The 17,961-nt window shown below is 39.0% G+C and overlaps 1 long non-coding RNA gene across 1 annotated transcript in view; it reads right to left on the reverse strand.

Moving 5' to 3' along the window:
- The window catches only part of LOC139074864 (uncharacterized), a 52,639-nt gene that overhangs the window by 33,359 nt on the left and 1,319 nt on the right, over positions 1-17,961 (reverse strand). The window contains exon 2 of the long non-coding RNA XR_011524738.1: positions 5,758-5,957. This is a non-coding gene — a long non-coding RNA (uncharacterized lncRNA). The remainder of the gene's footprint in view (positions 1-5,757; positions 5,958-17,961) is intronic.

Raw genomic sequence — 17,961 nt, forward strand, 5'->3', positions numbered from 1 at the left:
GGCTCAATGCTCCTCCATGTCAGAGCTGATGGGCTCTATTCCTTCACCTCGGCCAAGCATTCCGAGAGTGCACTGGTCTATATATTAGAAAATCACTAACATTTTAAATTATGTGCTCGTTGCTATAAAGGCCCAGTAAGTACATTTACAATTTTCCTGTTTTTGTGAATTCTGAAGAAACCAAAACCACAAATCAAAACTGTTTTGTTTGTATTTAGCTACTTTCAAAAACAAAAATTGATAGCTCTGCATTAATTTATTACTTTATGGTTTATTAGAAAGTATTATCCTGCCTATTGGTTTATTTGGCCCTTGGAACAACATGTGAAGTATTATTATCCCCATTTTACAGGTGATAAGTCAAGGGTTCAAAAAGGTTTTGTAATTTGCCCAAGGTTATACAGCTAATAAATGGTAAATCCAGGACTAAAATCCAGGTCTTTGGATAGCAAATACCATTCTCTTTACACTGGAAAGAATCTTAGTAATATTTAACTCTGAGCCCAAATAAGAAACTGTAGCCCAGAGAGGCTAAATGAATTTCTCCAGGTCATGTGTCTGGCAGGGTCATTTGTGGCAGAGAAAAAGCATTCAGTCTCCATTCTTCACATTCTACCTTAAGGATCTGCCATGTTTGAAATCACACATATACCTAGAGGTATATAAATGACTTGAATTAATAATCATTTAGTGATTAGGCTGAGTAACCTGAAAGGTACAGGTCACATTCCTTTGTCACAAACCTCCAAGGGACTCTCCAAATATCTCAGCTGTACTAAGATATTGTACTGAACAATGCTTAAAAATCTTGGGCTGAAACCATCTTTGGACAGTACTGGGATATTCCTGTGGTGCTCAAATAGTATGTATTTTTCTATAATTTGGACAGTGAAATTGATACTACAGGGATTTTGTGTTTGCTATGCCTGATGCAAGGCAGATATGGTCTAAGAGAATAAAATCTATGGACACTCAGGAAAGGAGAGACCTAAAGAAACTTCTTTGATAGAAATACAGTGAGTATTATTTTGATGTATGCTATGGAAATTCAAGACACATCCCATTACTCCATTTGTCCTGAAAGGCAGCTACTACTTATAGAGCACTTACTTTATGCCAATCACCAACCTAAGCACTTTAAATGTATCAGATAAATCCCGTTTGCCCCTGTTGCTCCCTCTCTTGGGTCATACAGCAATCTAGGATTATCTGGCAGGGGTTTGGGCAGTGTGACTCTCCAGCCACCACACTGTGTTCGGTTTCCACGATACCCACCCCCACTGCCAGCTCCATGGGTGGACTGAACTTTCTCAGGAGCCATGTGGCAGTAAAGCACAGGGCCCGGACCCTCACTAAATCCAACCCAGAGGCCATCCCCAATACTCCACCTCTGGAGTTTGCCAGCTCCACTTCCTCCCCCCTCAGTACAGTCTCTTTGAACTGTCTGAACTCCCCCAAACAAAAGCCTTATGAGTCGGGGGAAGTAGGGTAAGGGCTCCTGGCACTACAAATTTTCCCTCGACTTAGGCTCGGCAAATTAAGCAAATAGGATGCCCAGCTAAATTTGTATGCCAGATAAATAACAAATAACTGGGAGTGGAGGGCATACTCACACTAAAAAATTATTGGTTGTTTCTCTAAAATATGAATTTAACTGGGCATCCTGTATTTTACCTGGCAACCTTACCATCACTCCCCCTTCCTCCAGCTTTGCAGCATAAAAGCCATCAGGAACCCTCTAAGGATGGAGAGCCCAAACTCAGAACACAGAGGCTTCTTGGATGGGGAAGCAAAGAACGTAAACATATCTCACCTTGGTTTGAGTCTCTTATGGCAATAGACTAAAGCATGCATGAACAGCTCAGTGACTACCCTGCCACTGAGGCCAGGTGATAGCTAATGGCAAGATTTTTAGAATACCGTCTCTGTGACAAGGCAAATTTGACATTCTAACCTAGAGCAGGCTCTTGATAGTCAGAGGTCTAGTCCTGAGACCTTCCCAAATTCCCAAATTCATGAATACCACTTTAGTGTAAAGTTTAGTTGAAAATTTTAAGTTAGCCTTCAGACTCTTAGTGATTCCTGTACATACAGGACGAGAAAGTCCATTATGAAACAGCCTTCCGGCTAAAAATGATTAGATGCCTGTTAGCTTTTCCTTAACTTTAGTCACCAGATCTAGCCCTGATTTTCATTTCAGGCCATTTTTTGTTAAGAAATATGTTTTATCACTTCACACCAGCAGGATTACTATAATAAAAAAGACAGATAATAACAAATGTTGGCAAGGACGTGTTGGAATTGGAACCCTCATGCATTGCTGGTGGGGACACAAAATGGTGCAGCTGTTTTGGAAGACACTCTGCCAGTTTTTCTGAAGGTTAAATATACAGTCATCATATGAAGCAATAATTCCACTCCTAGAAACACACACAAGAGAAATGAAAATAAATGTTCACACAAAAACTTGTACATGAATGTTCATAGCAGCATTTTTCATAATAGCCAAAAAGTGGAAATAAACCAAATGTCTCTCAACTGATGAAGGAATAAACAAAATATGGTATACTCAAACAATGGAATATTATAAAAGGAATGAAATACTGATACATGCTATAACATAGATGAACCCTGAAAACATTATAAGTGAAAGTAGCCAATCACAAAAGACCACATACTGCACAATTTCATTTCTTTGAAACATCCAGATTGGGCAAATCTGTAGAGACAGAAAGTAAATTAGTGGTCGCCTAAGGCAGGGCTCAGGTGAGTTGGGGAAAGAGGAGGCAATGGCCCAGGGGTGCGGATTTCTTTATAGGGTAATGAAAACGTCCTAAAATTGATCATAGTGACAGATGCACAACTAGGAATATTCTAAAAACTACCGAATTGTATACTTTAGGTGAACTGTATGGTATGTGAATTACGTCTCAATAAAACTGTTATAAAAAAGCAAAGCAAAGCAAGTTTTTATCACTTTGTGACCGTGACCAAGTTTGAGGAGGAGTAGAGAACAAAAGAGCACTGAGATGTGATGCTGGGTGGCCGGTTGGGCTCAATCACCAGCTAAGTGGCTTCTGAAACTTCACTAATAAAATCACAATTCTGGAGGGCAGTCATGCGGAGTCAAACCATGAATGCTAAATCCGTTACACATTCCAGTAGTCTACGTTTTTTTATGTGTCTTCTAAGGAAAAAAATTTAAAGTGCCTAAATAGCAAGTAGTCTGAAATGATAGCAGCTGTTTATTAAAGACTATTTTAAAAAACGACATCTTCTTCAATAATGACACTCAGAATCTTCCATGTTAAAGATGCTCTAATTTCACATTTGCTCAAGTATTGATTTGATTTAACCAATATGACACCAATCTAGGATAAAGTGTGCAAACAACATAATTTCATTTCCTCATTAATCAAAACTGATAAAGGAAAAAGTTAATTAATGAGGGAACCAATAAGATGTTACAAGCTGTTCAAAGAATTCCAAAAACCACATGTATACAAGACTATCAAGAATGATGAAATAACCTCGATTAATAGATGAAAAAAACTGATTAGACAGGCAATGACTGTGCAAGAGTCCCTTATGTTAGCAACACAAACTCGAGTGCATGGCTGGGGTGTTGAAAGGGCTGTGTAACCAAAGATGGACTGGTCCGACTTGAGATGTCTTTCATCTAGCTTCCCACACTTGGTAGGATTGGGAAAGGCAGTATTGTTTTTCAAAATCATTTAAGAATTTCACAAGAATAAAACCCAACCTTGACTTCTGTCTTTCCTCACACCCGACATCCAGTCTGTCAGGAAACCCTGTTGATGATCTTCAGAATGTATCCAGGATCTGACCGCTCCTCACCACTGCTAGGACCCTGGTCAGAGCCACTATCATCTCCCACCCAGACATTGCTACAGCTTGGTCTCTCTGCTCCTACCCGAATCTTCCTGCAGTCTCTTCTCAACTCAGCAGCCAGAGGATCCTTTTAAATCAGGACACACACAAAATAAATAAATAAAAAATAAATCAGGACACAGATCATGTCACCTCTATGCTCAGAACCCTCTTGTGATTTCCATCTCAGTCAGAGTAAAAGCCAAAGTCCTGGCAATGACCTCCAGGGGCTCAAGTAATCTGCAGTGACCCTGGCTGAACGACTCTCTGGCCTCCTCCCCTACTTCTCTCTCTGCTCCACTGGCCTCCTTCCTGAGCCCCAGACACACCCGACAGCTCCCTCCTTGGGCCTTTATTCTGTTCCTTCTGCCTGAAATGCTTTTCTCCCAGTTAGCCACTTGGTTGGCTCCTTCACCTCCTTCAAGCCTTTGCTTAATTTTCACTTTAATGGGGCAAACCCTGACCACTCTATTTTCTATTGCTCTCTGTGCCCATTCCCGCCATTAATTTCCAATTCCTGCTGTAACAAATTAACATAAACTTACTGGCTTAAAACAACACAAATTATCTCACAGTTCTGGTGGTCAGAAATCCAAACGAGGTCTCGGAGGACTAAAATCAAGGTGTCAGCAGGGCTGCATTTCTTCTTGAGCACTACACTCATTTCCAGATGCTTTCTAGTCTTATCCGGATTGATGCCAGGCACCTCCAAGAGAATAGCTCCCCAGCTATATTCATTATATGCACATACGAAACAGATCCCTTTTTTCTCATCAAGACTTCCTACTCTTCCACTGTCCACATCAAACCAGTCATAACAAACCTTATTGACTTTACCTTCTAAGAATCTCTGGATGGTTTCTCTTCCATTCCACTTTTATATATATATATATATATATATATTTTTTTTTTTTTTTTTTTTTGAGAAAGCTCAGCCCTGAGGTAACATCTGCCAATCCTCCTCTTTTTGCTGAGGAAGACTGGCCCTGAGCTAACATCCGTGCCCATCTTCCTCCACTTTATATGTGGGACGCCTACCACAGCATGGTGTGCCAAGCAGTACCATGGCTGCACCAGGGATCCAAACTGGTGAAGCCCAGGCGGCCAAAGGAGAACGTGCGAACTTAACCGCTGCGCCACCGGGCCAGCCCCTCTTCCATTCCACTTTTAACCTCTCGGCTATTGCAACTGAAATTTTGGAGTCCAATGTGCGAAAATTATTAAAATTTTAGTAGATAGTACCTATCTAATTTCCTGCCTTTCTCGGTGTTTCTCTCCCTCCCTCCTTCCTTCTTCTTTCTCTTCCCATCCAATCCATTGTCCATGCTGCCACCAAAGTTATCTTTCTAAACAGCAGATTTGGTTGCTACTCCGCCACTTCAGAATCTTTGGTTGATCCCTGTGGTCTCTAAGAAAAAGCCCCATCTTAACACTGCACACAAGTCCCTCCTCATCTGACCTACCTGCCCTCTTCACTGCACAGAGAGGCGGCGCCTGGTGCTTGTGAACAGAGCAAGCTCTAAAGTCGGACCACACACTAAATTTGACTCAGTCTTAATATCTGTATGAACTTGGGCAAATCACTCATTATCCCCAAGTCTTAATCACCTCATCTGTAAAATGGGGATAATTTTGGCACCTACCTGTGTTTTTTGTGAGGAGTAATGAAATAGTGTGCTTGATGTTATTGTAGTTATTGTCATTATTCTCTTTCCAAAGCATTCCAGGCACACTTAACACACCAATCCCTGAACAAAGTGTGCCATCTTAATTGTCTAGGCCTTTCCAGTGCTATTTTTCCTGTCTGGTTGGCTCCCTCCACCCCCCATTCCATTTCCTCTTTGCCTCCATGTATTTCTTCCTTACCTTTCAAGATCCAGCATAAATGTCGTCTTATCTGTGGGGCTTTATCTCACTCTCCCAGGCAGTTTCCAATAGCATTTGATTTATGCACTATTATTTGATCATTCTTGAGTTACTCCCATGAATGGCATGTTGCCTTGTCAATCTTTCTTCCTCAACTGTGAAGCCCAGGTTACAGCCGCTTGGAAGGGATAAAAGACATCCTGAATAAAAAGAGGGAGTACACAGACAGATAAGTACTTAAAAGTTTTTACTGGCATGAGAAAAGTTACCAAAATTCAAAAGTTTCTGGGGAAAACTTAGGGAGGAAAATGTTGCCAGGAAATGGGATAAAGGTTTACTTTTTAATTATGTAATAGCAAATTTCAAAAGAGCCTAAATGTCCACAGGGCCTGGTTAATAAATTGTGAAACATCCATATTATGAAACACTATATGACCATGAAAAAGATTAAAGTAGATCAGTAGGTATTAGCATAGATGTCCATGATATATTAAGGGGTGAAAATATGAAGTGAGATCTGCTTTGTGAGTGTGTATCTGGAAGAATATGCTCCAAATTGTTAACAGTAATTATTTCTTAAAATAAAGGCATGGAGCTAAGGAGTGGAGGGAAAATTTTCACATCTTCATTTAAAAGTAAGCATTTACTATTTTTATAATTTAAAAAAATATTAAATAAATAGATCTTCAAACTGATACATTAAATCTATAAATAGATGCGGGGAAAACATGGACAGATAATTTAGAAAAAATTGATCTAATTAACATAAGGAAAAATAGTGAATTTTGACAAACAAGTAAAAATAATAGTGAGGTCTTTTATCTCTACAAAATAGTCAAACTAAAAATAACCTATTTCATTATAATACCTCATGCTGGCAAAGGTATACTGAAATGGACACTTTCTTGTACTATAGTACAAATTTTAACTTTTAATTAATTTAAATTTAATTTTTAATTAATTTAAATTTTATATAAGCTTTTAGGAATAAAGCTTGGCAATTTGTATATATGTTCATGTCATATGACACAGTAATCTCACCTCCAGAAATATAATTTTTGGAGATAAATCAACCTAAAGTAAAGGTCATATGCACAAAGACAGTGAAAATCTGGGAGCAATTTGAGGTAGAGTGGTTAAGTAAAATAAGGGACAGTCGTGGGGAATTAAACAATCTATGTTATTTACAGGCACCCAGCAAAAGCTCAATTCACGTTAGCTATGGCTTTTATTACTATGGCAATTCCACTCAATTAAAAATGCCTGTCATTAAAAGTTAACATTGTCAAGTCTATGGACAACAATGTGTCCTAGAGTATAGCTACATAAAAACATATGTAACGTTAAAATATTGAAAATGAAAATACAAAATGATTATGGATGTGCTAGGATCAGAGTAGGGGTGATTCTTTCATTTTCTCATGTTGTCCAAACTCTTGATAATATAGCTATATACATCTATAATTTAAAAATAAATTTTAGGGCCGGCCCGGTGGCCGCAGCAGTTAAGTGCGCACGTTCCACTTCGGCGGCCTGGGGTTCGCTGGTTCCGATCCTGGGTGCGGACATGGCACTGCTTGGCATGCCATGCTGTGGTGGGCGTCCCACATATAAAGTAGAGGAAGATGGGCACAGATGTTAGCTCAGGGCCAGTCTTCCTCAGCAAAAAGAGGAGGATTGGCAACAGTTAGCTCAGGGCTAATATTCCTAACAAAAAAAGAGAGAAAAAAATAAAATAAATGAAAATAAAAATAAATTTTAAATATGTTTGAGCGCATTATTCACCTAGCCTCAAGCCCAAATTTAAAAAGTCACATATAGGGGTCGGCCTGGTGGCGCAGCGGTGAAGTTCGCACCATCCGCTTCTCAGCGGCCCGGGTTTGCAGGTTCAGATCCCGGGTGCGGACATGGCACCACCTGGCATACCATGTTGTGGTAGGAATCCCACGTATAGGGTGGAGGAAGATGGGCACGGATGTTGGCTCAGGGCCAGGCTTCCTCAGCAAAAAGAGGAGGACGGGCAGTAGCTAGCTCAGGGTTAATCTTCCTCAAAAAAAAAAAAAAAAAAAAGTCACATATACTCCCAAAGTTAATATTATCAAAATGTTCAGAGCCTAGTAAAGATATTTAGAGCTATACCGAGTTTGTCACACACTCAATTGTGGCACTCATAATATGAAGAATAAAGTTAAATTCTAAGAATTACATCAGTAAATGTTAACACAATGAAAGACATCTATGAAAAAAAACCTAGCCTAGGAAACTCTTTGAAATCTTAATGGTGGCTTGAGATACACCTGAATCCAGATAAGATGACTAGAAACAAGTCATAAATGTAGATGAAAAAAGTTGTAGCTGAATTAACTTACTGAAATTTGGACAAAGACTAGAATAGCAGAGATGTGTGGGCGAGGTTAGTGGTTCAAACTTGAGTAATACACTTACATCTTGTAAAGGAAAAATTATGACCCTCAAATGTTGACCTATATTATTTTTTATTATGTTATTACTTTAATATGTACAAATGGAAAACTAGATATAAATGCCTTATTCTTATAGCTCCTCATACAAGTATAAAACCAAAGCAAATTTTAAAATTGAATATAATTATACAAAACTAGTAAAATTAAAATGAATATTAATGAGCATTAATTTAAGATGATGGATGATGTTTTCTGAAAAGGAAATTCAAATTAAACCCATGAGATACCATTTCCTACACACTAGAATGGCTAACATTAAAAACAATGACAACACCTACCACCTGTTGGCAAGGAAGTGAAGCAACTGGAATATTTACACATTGTTGGAATCTTTAAAATGGTAAAAAGCTTTGAAAAACCTGGTAGTTTATCATAAAGTTAAATATCACCTACCATATGACTCAGCAATTTCACTCCGGGATATTTTCTAGAAGAAAAGTGAAAATATATGTACACAAAAAGACTTGTACAAAGTCTTTTTATTCACACTATCTTTATTCTTTCTTTTTTTGTGAGGAAGATTGGCCCTGAGCTAACATCTGTTGCCAATCTTCCTCTTTTTGCTTGAGAAAGACTGTCTCTGAGCTAACATCCGTGCCAGTCTTCCTCTACTTTATGTGGGATGCTGCCACAGATGGCTTGATGAGCGGTGCTAAGTCGACACTGGGGATCTGAACCTACGAACCACGGCTGCTGAAGTAGTATGCAAGAACCCAACCACTACGCCACTGGGCCAGCGCCCCCTCTTCATTCTTAATAGCCAAAGATTGGAGACAACCCAATGTCCATCAATACGTGAGTGAATAAAACAAATATGGCATGTTCATACAGCAGACTTGTACTCAGCAATGAAAAACAGGAGAATATCAAAGCCTGATAGTGCAGAGCCAGCTCCTGGCTGTCTGGAATGACATCTTCTTTCTCCTTGGTGTGGTGACCAATGCACCAATGCATTTGTCAAATACACCAAAGTATTTGTCACAACCAAATGAATGCATACATAAGCTTTTCACATGTTATTGTATATAAATTTTACCTTAAAAAATATATAAACATTAAGAAATAGCATTACAGAAAGTCTGAATAAAGCTAATGAGCTGAATGTGTGTGTGATTGTCACTTAAAGACAAGTAGCACTGGCATCATGGTTGACCAACTGAAGGGAAAATGGACTGCAGAATTCAAAGAAGTTTTTCACTATTTGACAAGGACAGTGATGGACATCAAAAGTTTGGAAACGGGCCTGCCCAGTGACTCAGCAGTTAAGTGTGCACGTTCCGCTTTGGTGGCCTGGGGTTCGCTGGTTCTGATCCCAGGTGCGGACATGGCACCGCTTGGCAGGCCATGCTATGGTAGGTGTCTCACATATAAAGTAGAGGAAGATGGGCACAGATGTTAGCTCAGGGCCAGTCTTCCTCAGCAAAAAAAAAAATAAAAGAGGAGGATTGGCAGCAGATGTTAGATCAGGGCTAATTTTGCTAAAAAAAAAACAAAACGTTTGGAAATGATGATGAGGTCTTGGGCAAAATGCCATAGAAGCAAATTTTCAGGATAAATTAATGAAGCAAATGATGATGAAAATACTGCAATTGACTTTCTGGACTTTCTGACAATGATGACAAGAAAAATGAAAGAAACAGAGACAAAGAGTAAAGAAGAAATTAGAGAAATATTTCTTGTATTTAATAAGGATAACCTGGCTATCTTAATGCACCAGAAGTACGTCACACGATAAAACACCTTGGAGAAAATTTAACAGATGAAGAGGTTGATGAAATGATCAGAGAAGCAGATATTGACAGTGATAGTCAAGTAAACTATGAAGAATTTATGTCAATGATGTCACCAAATTGAGAGAACATTGTACAAAATGTGTTGAAGTTCTTACACAAAAATGTTTATTTGTTTTCTTTTTCCTTTGTAAAAGGTTCTTCTTGCTGTCAAACGAATATGCATGAGTAGTCATTAAGACTTATTCCTCTATGTTTTTTTTTCCTTATCTTACTATCATTGTCTGGTACCTTATTTTAGAAAATGCATCAAGTAGCAAGTTGCACGTGGCTTACTAAATTAGTGGTTCTTGAAATTTTGGGGTTCAGCATCCCTTTACCTTTTTAAATTTTATTGAAGATCTCTAAAACTTTTTGTTTATATGAATTATATCTGCTAAAATTCACCATATTAAAAATTAAAACAGAATTTTTAAATATTTATTCATTATAAAATAATAATGAAACCATTACATGTTGACACAAATAATATATTTTTAAAATAACTATATTATCCAAGACAAAAAAATTAGTGAGAAAAGTGGACTCATTTTACATTTTGGCTTATCTCTTTAATGTCTGGCTTAAAAAAAGACAGCTGAACTCTCATATCAGCATCCAATCTGTTGTAATCTCACATTTCATATAGCCTCTGGAAAATTCCATTCTACATTAGTGAGATAATGAGAGTGAGAGGCAGACAACGTCTTTAATATTGTTATCAAAAACGTTTTCACCTTGTGGGACCCCCGCTCACACTTGGAAAATCACTGATCTAAACCCTTTGACACATCTAAACTTAGATGGAGTTGGTCAAATGAAAGAACACCTAGGTTATGCTTTTATAAAAACAGTTTTCTTTAGAAACAGTCAGCCTACTGTTGAAATGTAGAGTTTGAATCCTGCCTGAACTATGGAGAACCTACAATATATACTTAAAGTTGTGCTATTGCAAAATGGGTTTATTATCCAGGTACTTACGCAGCATGATTTTGTACTGCTGGTCTTATACCAGAAACTTTGTCGTCTATCGTTACTTGTTTTTTAAGCTTTGGCTTTTAAAGAAAATCTGCTTATGGCACTATTTACCTCAAACAAGTTATATATTTGATTTCCAATTTAAAAGTTACAATTAGCTTTGTGAGAAACTGCCATATTGTCTTCCAGAATTACTGTACATTTTACCTTCCCACCAGCAATGAATGAGAGTTCGTTTGCTCGACAGCCTCGCTAACATTTGGTGTTGTCAGTGTTTTGAAGTTCAGCCATTCTAATAGGTGTGTAGTGGTATCCTGTTTTAATTTGCAGTTTCCTATGATGTTGAGCATATTTTCCTATGCCTATTTGCCATCTGAGTATCTTCTTTGGTGAGGTGTCTGTTCAGAACTTTTGCTCATTTTTAATCCGTGTGTTAGTTTTCCTATTGTTGAGTTTAAAGAGTTCTTTATATATTTTCGATACCAGTCCTTTATCAAATATGTGTTTTGCGAAGATTTTCTCCCAGTCTTTGGCTTTTTTGTTTATTGTTAACAGTGTCTTTCACAGAGTAGAAGTTTTTAATTTTAATGAAGTCTAACTTATCAATTTTTTCTTTCATGGATCATATTTTTGGTGTTGTATCTAAAAACTCATCATCAAGCCCAAGATTAGCTAGATTTTTCACCTATGTTATCTTCCACAAGTGTTATAGTTTTGCCAGAGGTTGGGCTGAGGGGAAGGACAAATAAGTGGAGGACAGGGGATTTTTAGGGCAATGAAATTATTTCCTATGATACAGTAATGATGGACACATGTCATTATACATTTTTCAAAACATATATAATGTACAACACAAAAAGTGACCCCTAATGTAAATTATTGGACTTTAATTAATAATAATGTATTGATATTTGTTCATCAATCATAACAAATGTACCGAACTAAAACAAGATGTAAATGTAGGGGAAACAGTGGGAGAGGGGGGTATGTGGGAACTCTCTCTACTTTCTGATCGATTTTTCTGTAAACTTAAAACTGCACTAAAAATAAAGTCTATTAATTTTTTTAAAATTATACTTACCTCCACAACTACTGCAGAATAAACAAGCATTCCAAAATGAAATTAATAAATTCAAGTGAGGCTTTGTTCATTCATGATTATCAGAACTCATATGTGGGGCTGCCCCACAGCTGAGTGGTTAAGTTCGCACACTCTGCTTCAGCGGCCCAGGGTTTCGCTGGTTCGGATCCTGGGTGCCAACTTGGCACCACTCATCAGGCCACGCTGAGGCGGTGTCCCACATGCCACAAGTAGAAGGACCCACAACTAAAATATGCAACTATGGACTGGGGGCATTTGGGGACAAAAAACAGAAAAAGAAAAAGAAGATTGGCAACAGCTGTTAGCTCAGGTTCCAATGTTTAAAAAAAAAAAAGAACTCATACATTACCAACACTGGCCATAGGCAATTTTTGAAAGCCCGTTTGAAAGGATCAACTCTTTATCTTAGTGGAACTGTTCTGTTCACTTTAAGATATGGTTAGGATTGTGGCATATTGAAATCTGCCTGAAGATGATTATCCAATCCAAGTTATGCTGGAATTGGGAACAGAGAGTTTATTCATAAAGTGTTTACTACTTCACTTACTGTTGTGAACTATTGCCAGTTGGCACTTACAAAACAAAAGCTTCACCTTAGAGCTACCAGCAGTGCAGGGTGGCGTCTGGGGCATAGGTTTGGAGGTCAACATGCTGGGCTATAGGTGCTGAATGGAACACATCTGTCTATCATTTTTCTCTATTCCAGCTACTGGGAAACTTTGGTTCATCCAGCTTGACAGGATATCATTTAGCTTTCACTTGCCAAAAACCACAAATGCAAGAATGGCCATAAGACAGTGACGTCAGCATCACGGTGGAGTGAGTTCTCCTGGCAATCCAGCCCCTCCACCACACAACAAAAAAGACATTCATACTCCAACAGAGGACATCCACACAACACAAAAGATGTCTGAGAAACCCACACAGCCACACATCGGAGGGTGGAGAGGCTGGAGACTCCCTCTGATGAGGTGGAATGGGGTAAGAGAAAACTTCGCTCCCCCTGCAAAAGACTGCAATCTGGTACTTCATGTAGCCTCCAAGAGGGAAGGAAGTGGGGAGGGGACGCTCATTCACTGGAACATCAAAGATCCCCAAGGTCCCTTGTAGCCTAGGGGAAAGCCCCTACTGAGGTGACAGCTCATCAAGCCAACACCCCAGGAGAGCAGATAGCTAGAGCAGAATGAGTAAGCCCACAAGAGCATGCAGAAGAAAGCTCCCCTCCCCCCCACCCACCCAGAGCTGGCTCCAGTGCCTGGGATCCCTGGGATCCTGGTGGAATTCAGAGGGCTGAGAATACACAGCTCTTGACCCTCATCCAGTGGTGATAGGTGGTAATTGTGACCAAACGATGTCAGGATGTGAAAGAACAAAGTCACGCCCTCCAGCATTATAAAAAATTATGTTAAATCTCCATACGAGAGAGAAAATGACAAGTACCCAGAAATCAGTCCTGAAGACACAGAAATATGTAATCTAAATGACAGAGAATTCAAAATAGGGATCATCAAAAAATTCAACGAGTTAAAAGAGAATGCAGAGAAACATTTCAATGAGTTCAGGAGCTACTTCACAAAAGAGATTGAAACTATAAAGAAGAATCAATGAGAAATATTAAGATGAAAGACACAATTGATGTGATAAAACAAAATATGGATTCCCTGAAAACTCAAGGGGACATCATAGAGGAGTGAATCAGCATAATCAAGGATAGACATATTGAAATGCTCCAGACAGAGGAGGAGAGAGAACTAAGACTAAAAAGAAATGAAGCATTTTTCCAAGAAATATCTAACTCAATTAGAAATGCAACATAAGAATTATAGGTATTCAAGAAGGAGAAGAGGAGAATGTAGCAGAAAGCTTGTTCAAAGAAATAATGGCAGAGAACTTCCGAAACCTAGGGAAAGAGAAGGAAATCCATGTGGAAGACACTACCAGATCTCCTAAATATGTCAATGTAAAAAAGACCTGCTGAAAGAAATAGAGTAGTAAAACTGGCAAAATTGAATGACAAAGAAAAAATACTAAGGGCAGCAAGGCAGAAGAAAATAATCTACAAAGGAACCCCTACCAGGCTTTCAGGGGATTTCTATGCAGAAATTTTACAGGCTAGGAGAGACTGGAATGACATATTCAAATCTTTGAAGGACAAAAACTTTCAGCCAAGAATACTCTATCCAGCAAAAATATCCTTCAGATATGATGGAGAAATAAAAACTTTCCTGGATAAACAAAAGCTAAGGAAGTTTGTAACCACAAGACCTCCCTATAAGAAATCCTCAAGAAGGCCCTCATACCTGGAAAAAAAAAAAAAAAAGGCAGAAAGGGGTTACAAAGCACAGAGTAAGGAGATAAATAGGTAGACAAAATCAGAAAATTGTAGGTATACATCAGAACAAGTTGGCAAAAACTCAATTATAACATTATAGATAAAGGGAAGGAAAACACCAAAAACAAAGATAATCTTGTCATTTTAACCACAGACTCACAAAACCAGATGGAATAAGATGTGAAAAAAACAACTTAGGAGGGGAAGAGGAAAGGGACTGAATCGGTTTAGTCCAAGGAAATAAGAGGCCATCAGAAAACAGATCTGGGGCTGGCCCTGTGGCCGAGTGGTTAAGTTCATGTGCTCCGCTGCAGGCGGCCCAATGTTTCGTTGGTTTGAATCCTGGACGCAGACATGGCACTGCTCATCAGGCCATGCTGAGGCAGCGTCCCGCATGCCACAACTAGAAGGACCCACAACGAAGAATATACAACTATGTACTGGGGGGCTTTGGGGAGAAAAAGAAAAAAAATAAAATCTTTATAAAAAAAAAGAAAACAGACTATCTTATCTCGAAGATTTTGAATACAAACTGCATGGTAACCACTGGAAAAAAAGACACAAATAATAAATAATGATAAAGCTCTATGCTGGAGCAGTCCTTCCCTAGTTATCTGGGTCTACTCTGAGCCTTGAGATCAACCTAAGGTGAAAGCTGATGGTCTTTGCAGGTCTTTTCTGAACAGGTGACTTCCCTGGGTTTGAGCAGCTTTATCAATTCCCCCATATACACAGCTGCTTTTCAATGTCTTAATTTTCCAGAATATCATCCAGCTTCTCTTTCAGGCCTGACATGGTCTATTGTATGTTTCCACCTGTAATCTCTTCCCCCAGGCCTCTGTGGGTCTGTAGTCCCCCTGCAGCTTTCCTGAGTGGTGCCCACAAACTTTCCACCTGAGCCTCCAGTGAGACAAAATAGATACCAGTCCTTCAGCCCCAAGACAGGTTAGAATGTTGCAAATAAGGTCTGCTCTGCTTCCTCTGGTTTGAGGGAGGGAATTTGGAACTGGGCTGCTGCCTCCTCCAGACCAAAACCATTGCTGTGCCAAGGAAGGTGTGAGGCAAAAGCAAGTAAAAACAGAAAATTTCCTGCTGTTTTGAATGTGACTTTTTCTTTTTCTTTTCTTTTGAGGAAGATTAGCCCTGAGCTAACATCTGCTGCCAATCCTCCTCTTTTTGCTGAGGAAGACTGGCCCTGAGCTAACATCCATGCCCATCTTCCTCTACTTTATATGTGGGACGCCTACCACAGCATGGCTTGCCAAGTGGTGCCATGTCCGCACCTGGGATCCAAACTGGTGAACCCTGGGCTGCCAAAGCCAAACGTGTGCACTTAACTGCTGCACCACCAGGCTGGCCCCAAATGTGACTTTTTCTTGATGGAGTATTTGCCTAGTTGCTGTAGACACTGACTGTTTTCCAGAGCTCCTATAAGGTTACTTTAGCCAGTTTCAGGGTGGGGAGGGTGTTGGGGTTTTTTTTGTTTCATGTGGGAACAAGGGCTTGGAGCTTCCTAGTCCACCATTTTGCTTATGTCACTTTTGCTCTTTTCATTTTGACCTTTGCTCAAGTGCCACCTCCTCAAAGAGATCTTCTAACCTGTCTGTCTGAAGTATCATATTCATGACATTCCCATGTTTCATATTCCTTAATTGCACTTATCACCAAGAGGTATATTTTTTTATTGTCTGCCTCCTCCCACGAGAATAGAAACTGCATGAGAGCGGGGAACTTTATCCTGAAAGTCTAAAACAATATCTGGCACATGGTACATGTTTAATAAATATATTTTGAATGAATGAATGTGGCTTAAATAGCTATTTACAGTTTGTTCACTTTCATTAATAGGTTTTAATGGTTTGGTTGTTTATATACCCATATATTTATTTATTTAACAGACATTTACATGTACTGTGAGCTGAAGATGGAGGGCAAAGGTGTTTCTAATCTTACAGAGGAGCTAGACAAATACACAAATAATGCAAAAGCATGAATAAATGAGGAAGAGAGAGAAGTGTTGAATGTAAGTTGTAGCCAGCTTCAAGTTTGCAAACGAGTGTCATTTAACTTCTAACTGAGGGACCTCAGGGACAGAAGCCAGTTCTGCTAAGGCTCAAATGCAGATACAGGAGGTTAACCCACCATGGACCTTAGGCAAGCCATGTGACCTGGCTGAATCTCTATTTCTCTTTCCACTGCCTCATGAAGTAGTTGCAATGATTCAGTGAGAAAGTAATGAGACTGAGCTTTACAATCTGTTCATAGCTATGCTAATATAAGGAATTGAAGTTTGCTCCTGAAGCATGATTGTTTAGTTGTTTGTCCCCTGGGTCTGGAGTCAAACCACTAAACAAAGTCCATTTTAAAATCTTACTCCAATGACGTTATTAGCATTACTTAGAGTCCTTGGGCAGGAGACCAAGAAAGATGGTGGCACCAGCTTTTAAATATCATCTCAGAAGCTAGGAGGACACGGATATTTAGCAATCTCTCTGTGAACTGAAAAGCAATGAGTTCACACTAAGAGGCACAGTAAAATGGAAGGAATAATTACCCAGGGGTCAGAAGATCTCAGTCTTAGTCTGGCTCTGCTTTTTATTAGTTATATAACTTTGGGAAACTTGTTAAACTGTTTCCTCATTTGGAAAATTGGGACAGTGATATCTCACAGGGTTCTTGTAAAGATCAAGGGATGTAATACTTTTAGCACTGATACTGTTGTCTCTGAATCCATTCGCCACATTGAAAAGATCAAAGACTCCTTGAAGAAGGGCTGATCCCAGGTCTGGGGCAACAAATGTACAGGATGAGCCTGGACATCTTAGTTTACCAGAAAACACTCTCCAAGACAACTAGGTTAACATCAAAAGAACTCAGGAATCACACGGTGCTCCCACTGGCCAAATATGGAACAATTCGAGCATTCAAAAAGAATGAAAATGAATAAAATTGACTGAAACACACTGTTTTTAAAAATTCACGAGTTCATAATGATTCTCAAGAAAAAAAAAAGTAAAGTCCATTTGAACCCATGAAAAGCCACCTCTAAAGGGGAAGAATTAAGCATTTGTCTTGCCTCTCCTGTCAAATGTATTTCAGGGTAACCATATAGTCTTGGTTCCTGAGGGAAAGAATTCTAGCTAATAAATGTGGAAGGAATGATGGAGTTAGAAAATTACCATTTTGCAACCCCTAATTAAATAATAGCAAATGAACACAATAGCAAATAAAGCAATGAACTATAGATGAAACCATGAGATAAAAGTTTAATGTGGAACTTTGCAATTGGGACAGGCTGTCACCACCTGAGCGCAATGATTGGTCTTAGCAGCACTAAAATTAGGACAATGAGCCATTGTGTGTTTCCTGGCATGATGCCAACACACATCACTTCCTACAAAGTTTTCTTGCCCCCAAAATTGAATCTGAGTATAAGTAAGTCTGTAGATCCAACCTAAATTACAGAAAATGAAAGAAAGGAACAAGTTAAATGACACAATAAGGAAGCAAGCAAATCCACAAAGTGGAACATTTTACAGG

This window comes from Equus przewalskii, chromosome 12 (genome assembly GCF_037783145.1).
Source record: "Equus przewalskii isolate Varuska chromosome 12, EquPr2, whole genome shotgun sequence".
Classification (NCBI taxonomy): domain Eukaryota; kingdom Metazoa; phylum Chordata; class Mammalia; order Perissodactyla; family Equidae; genus Equus; species Equus przewalskii.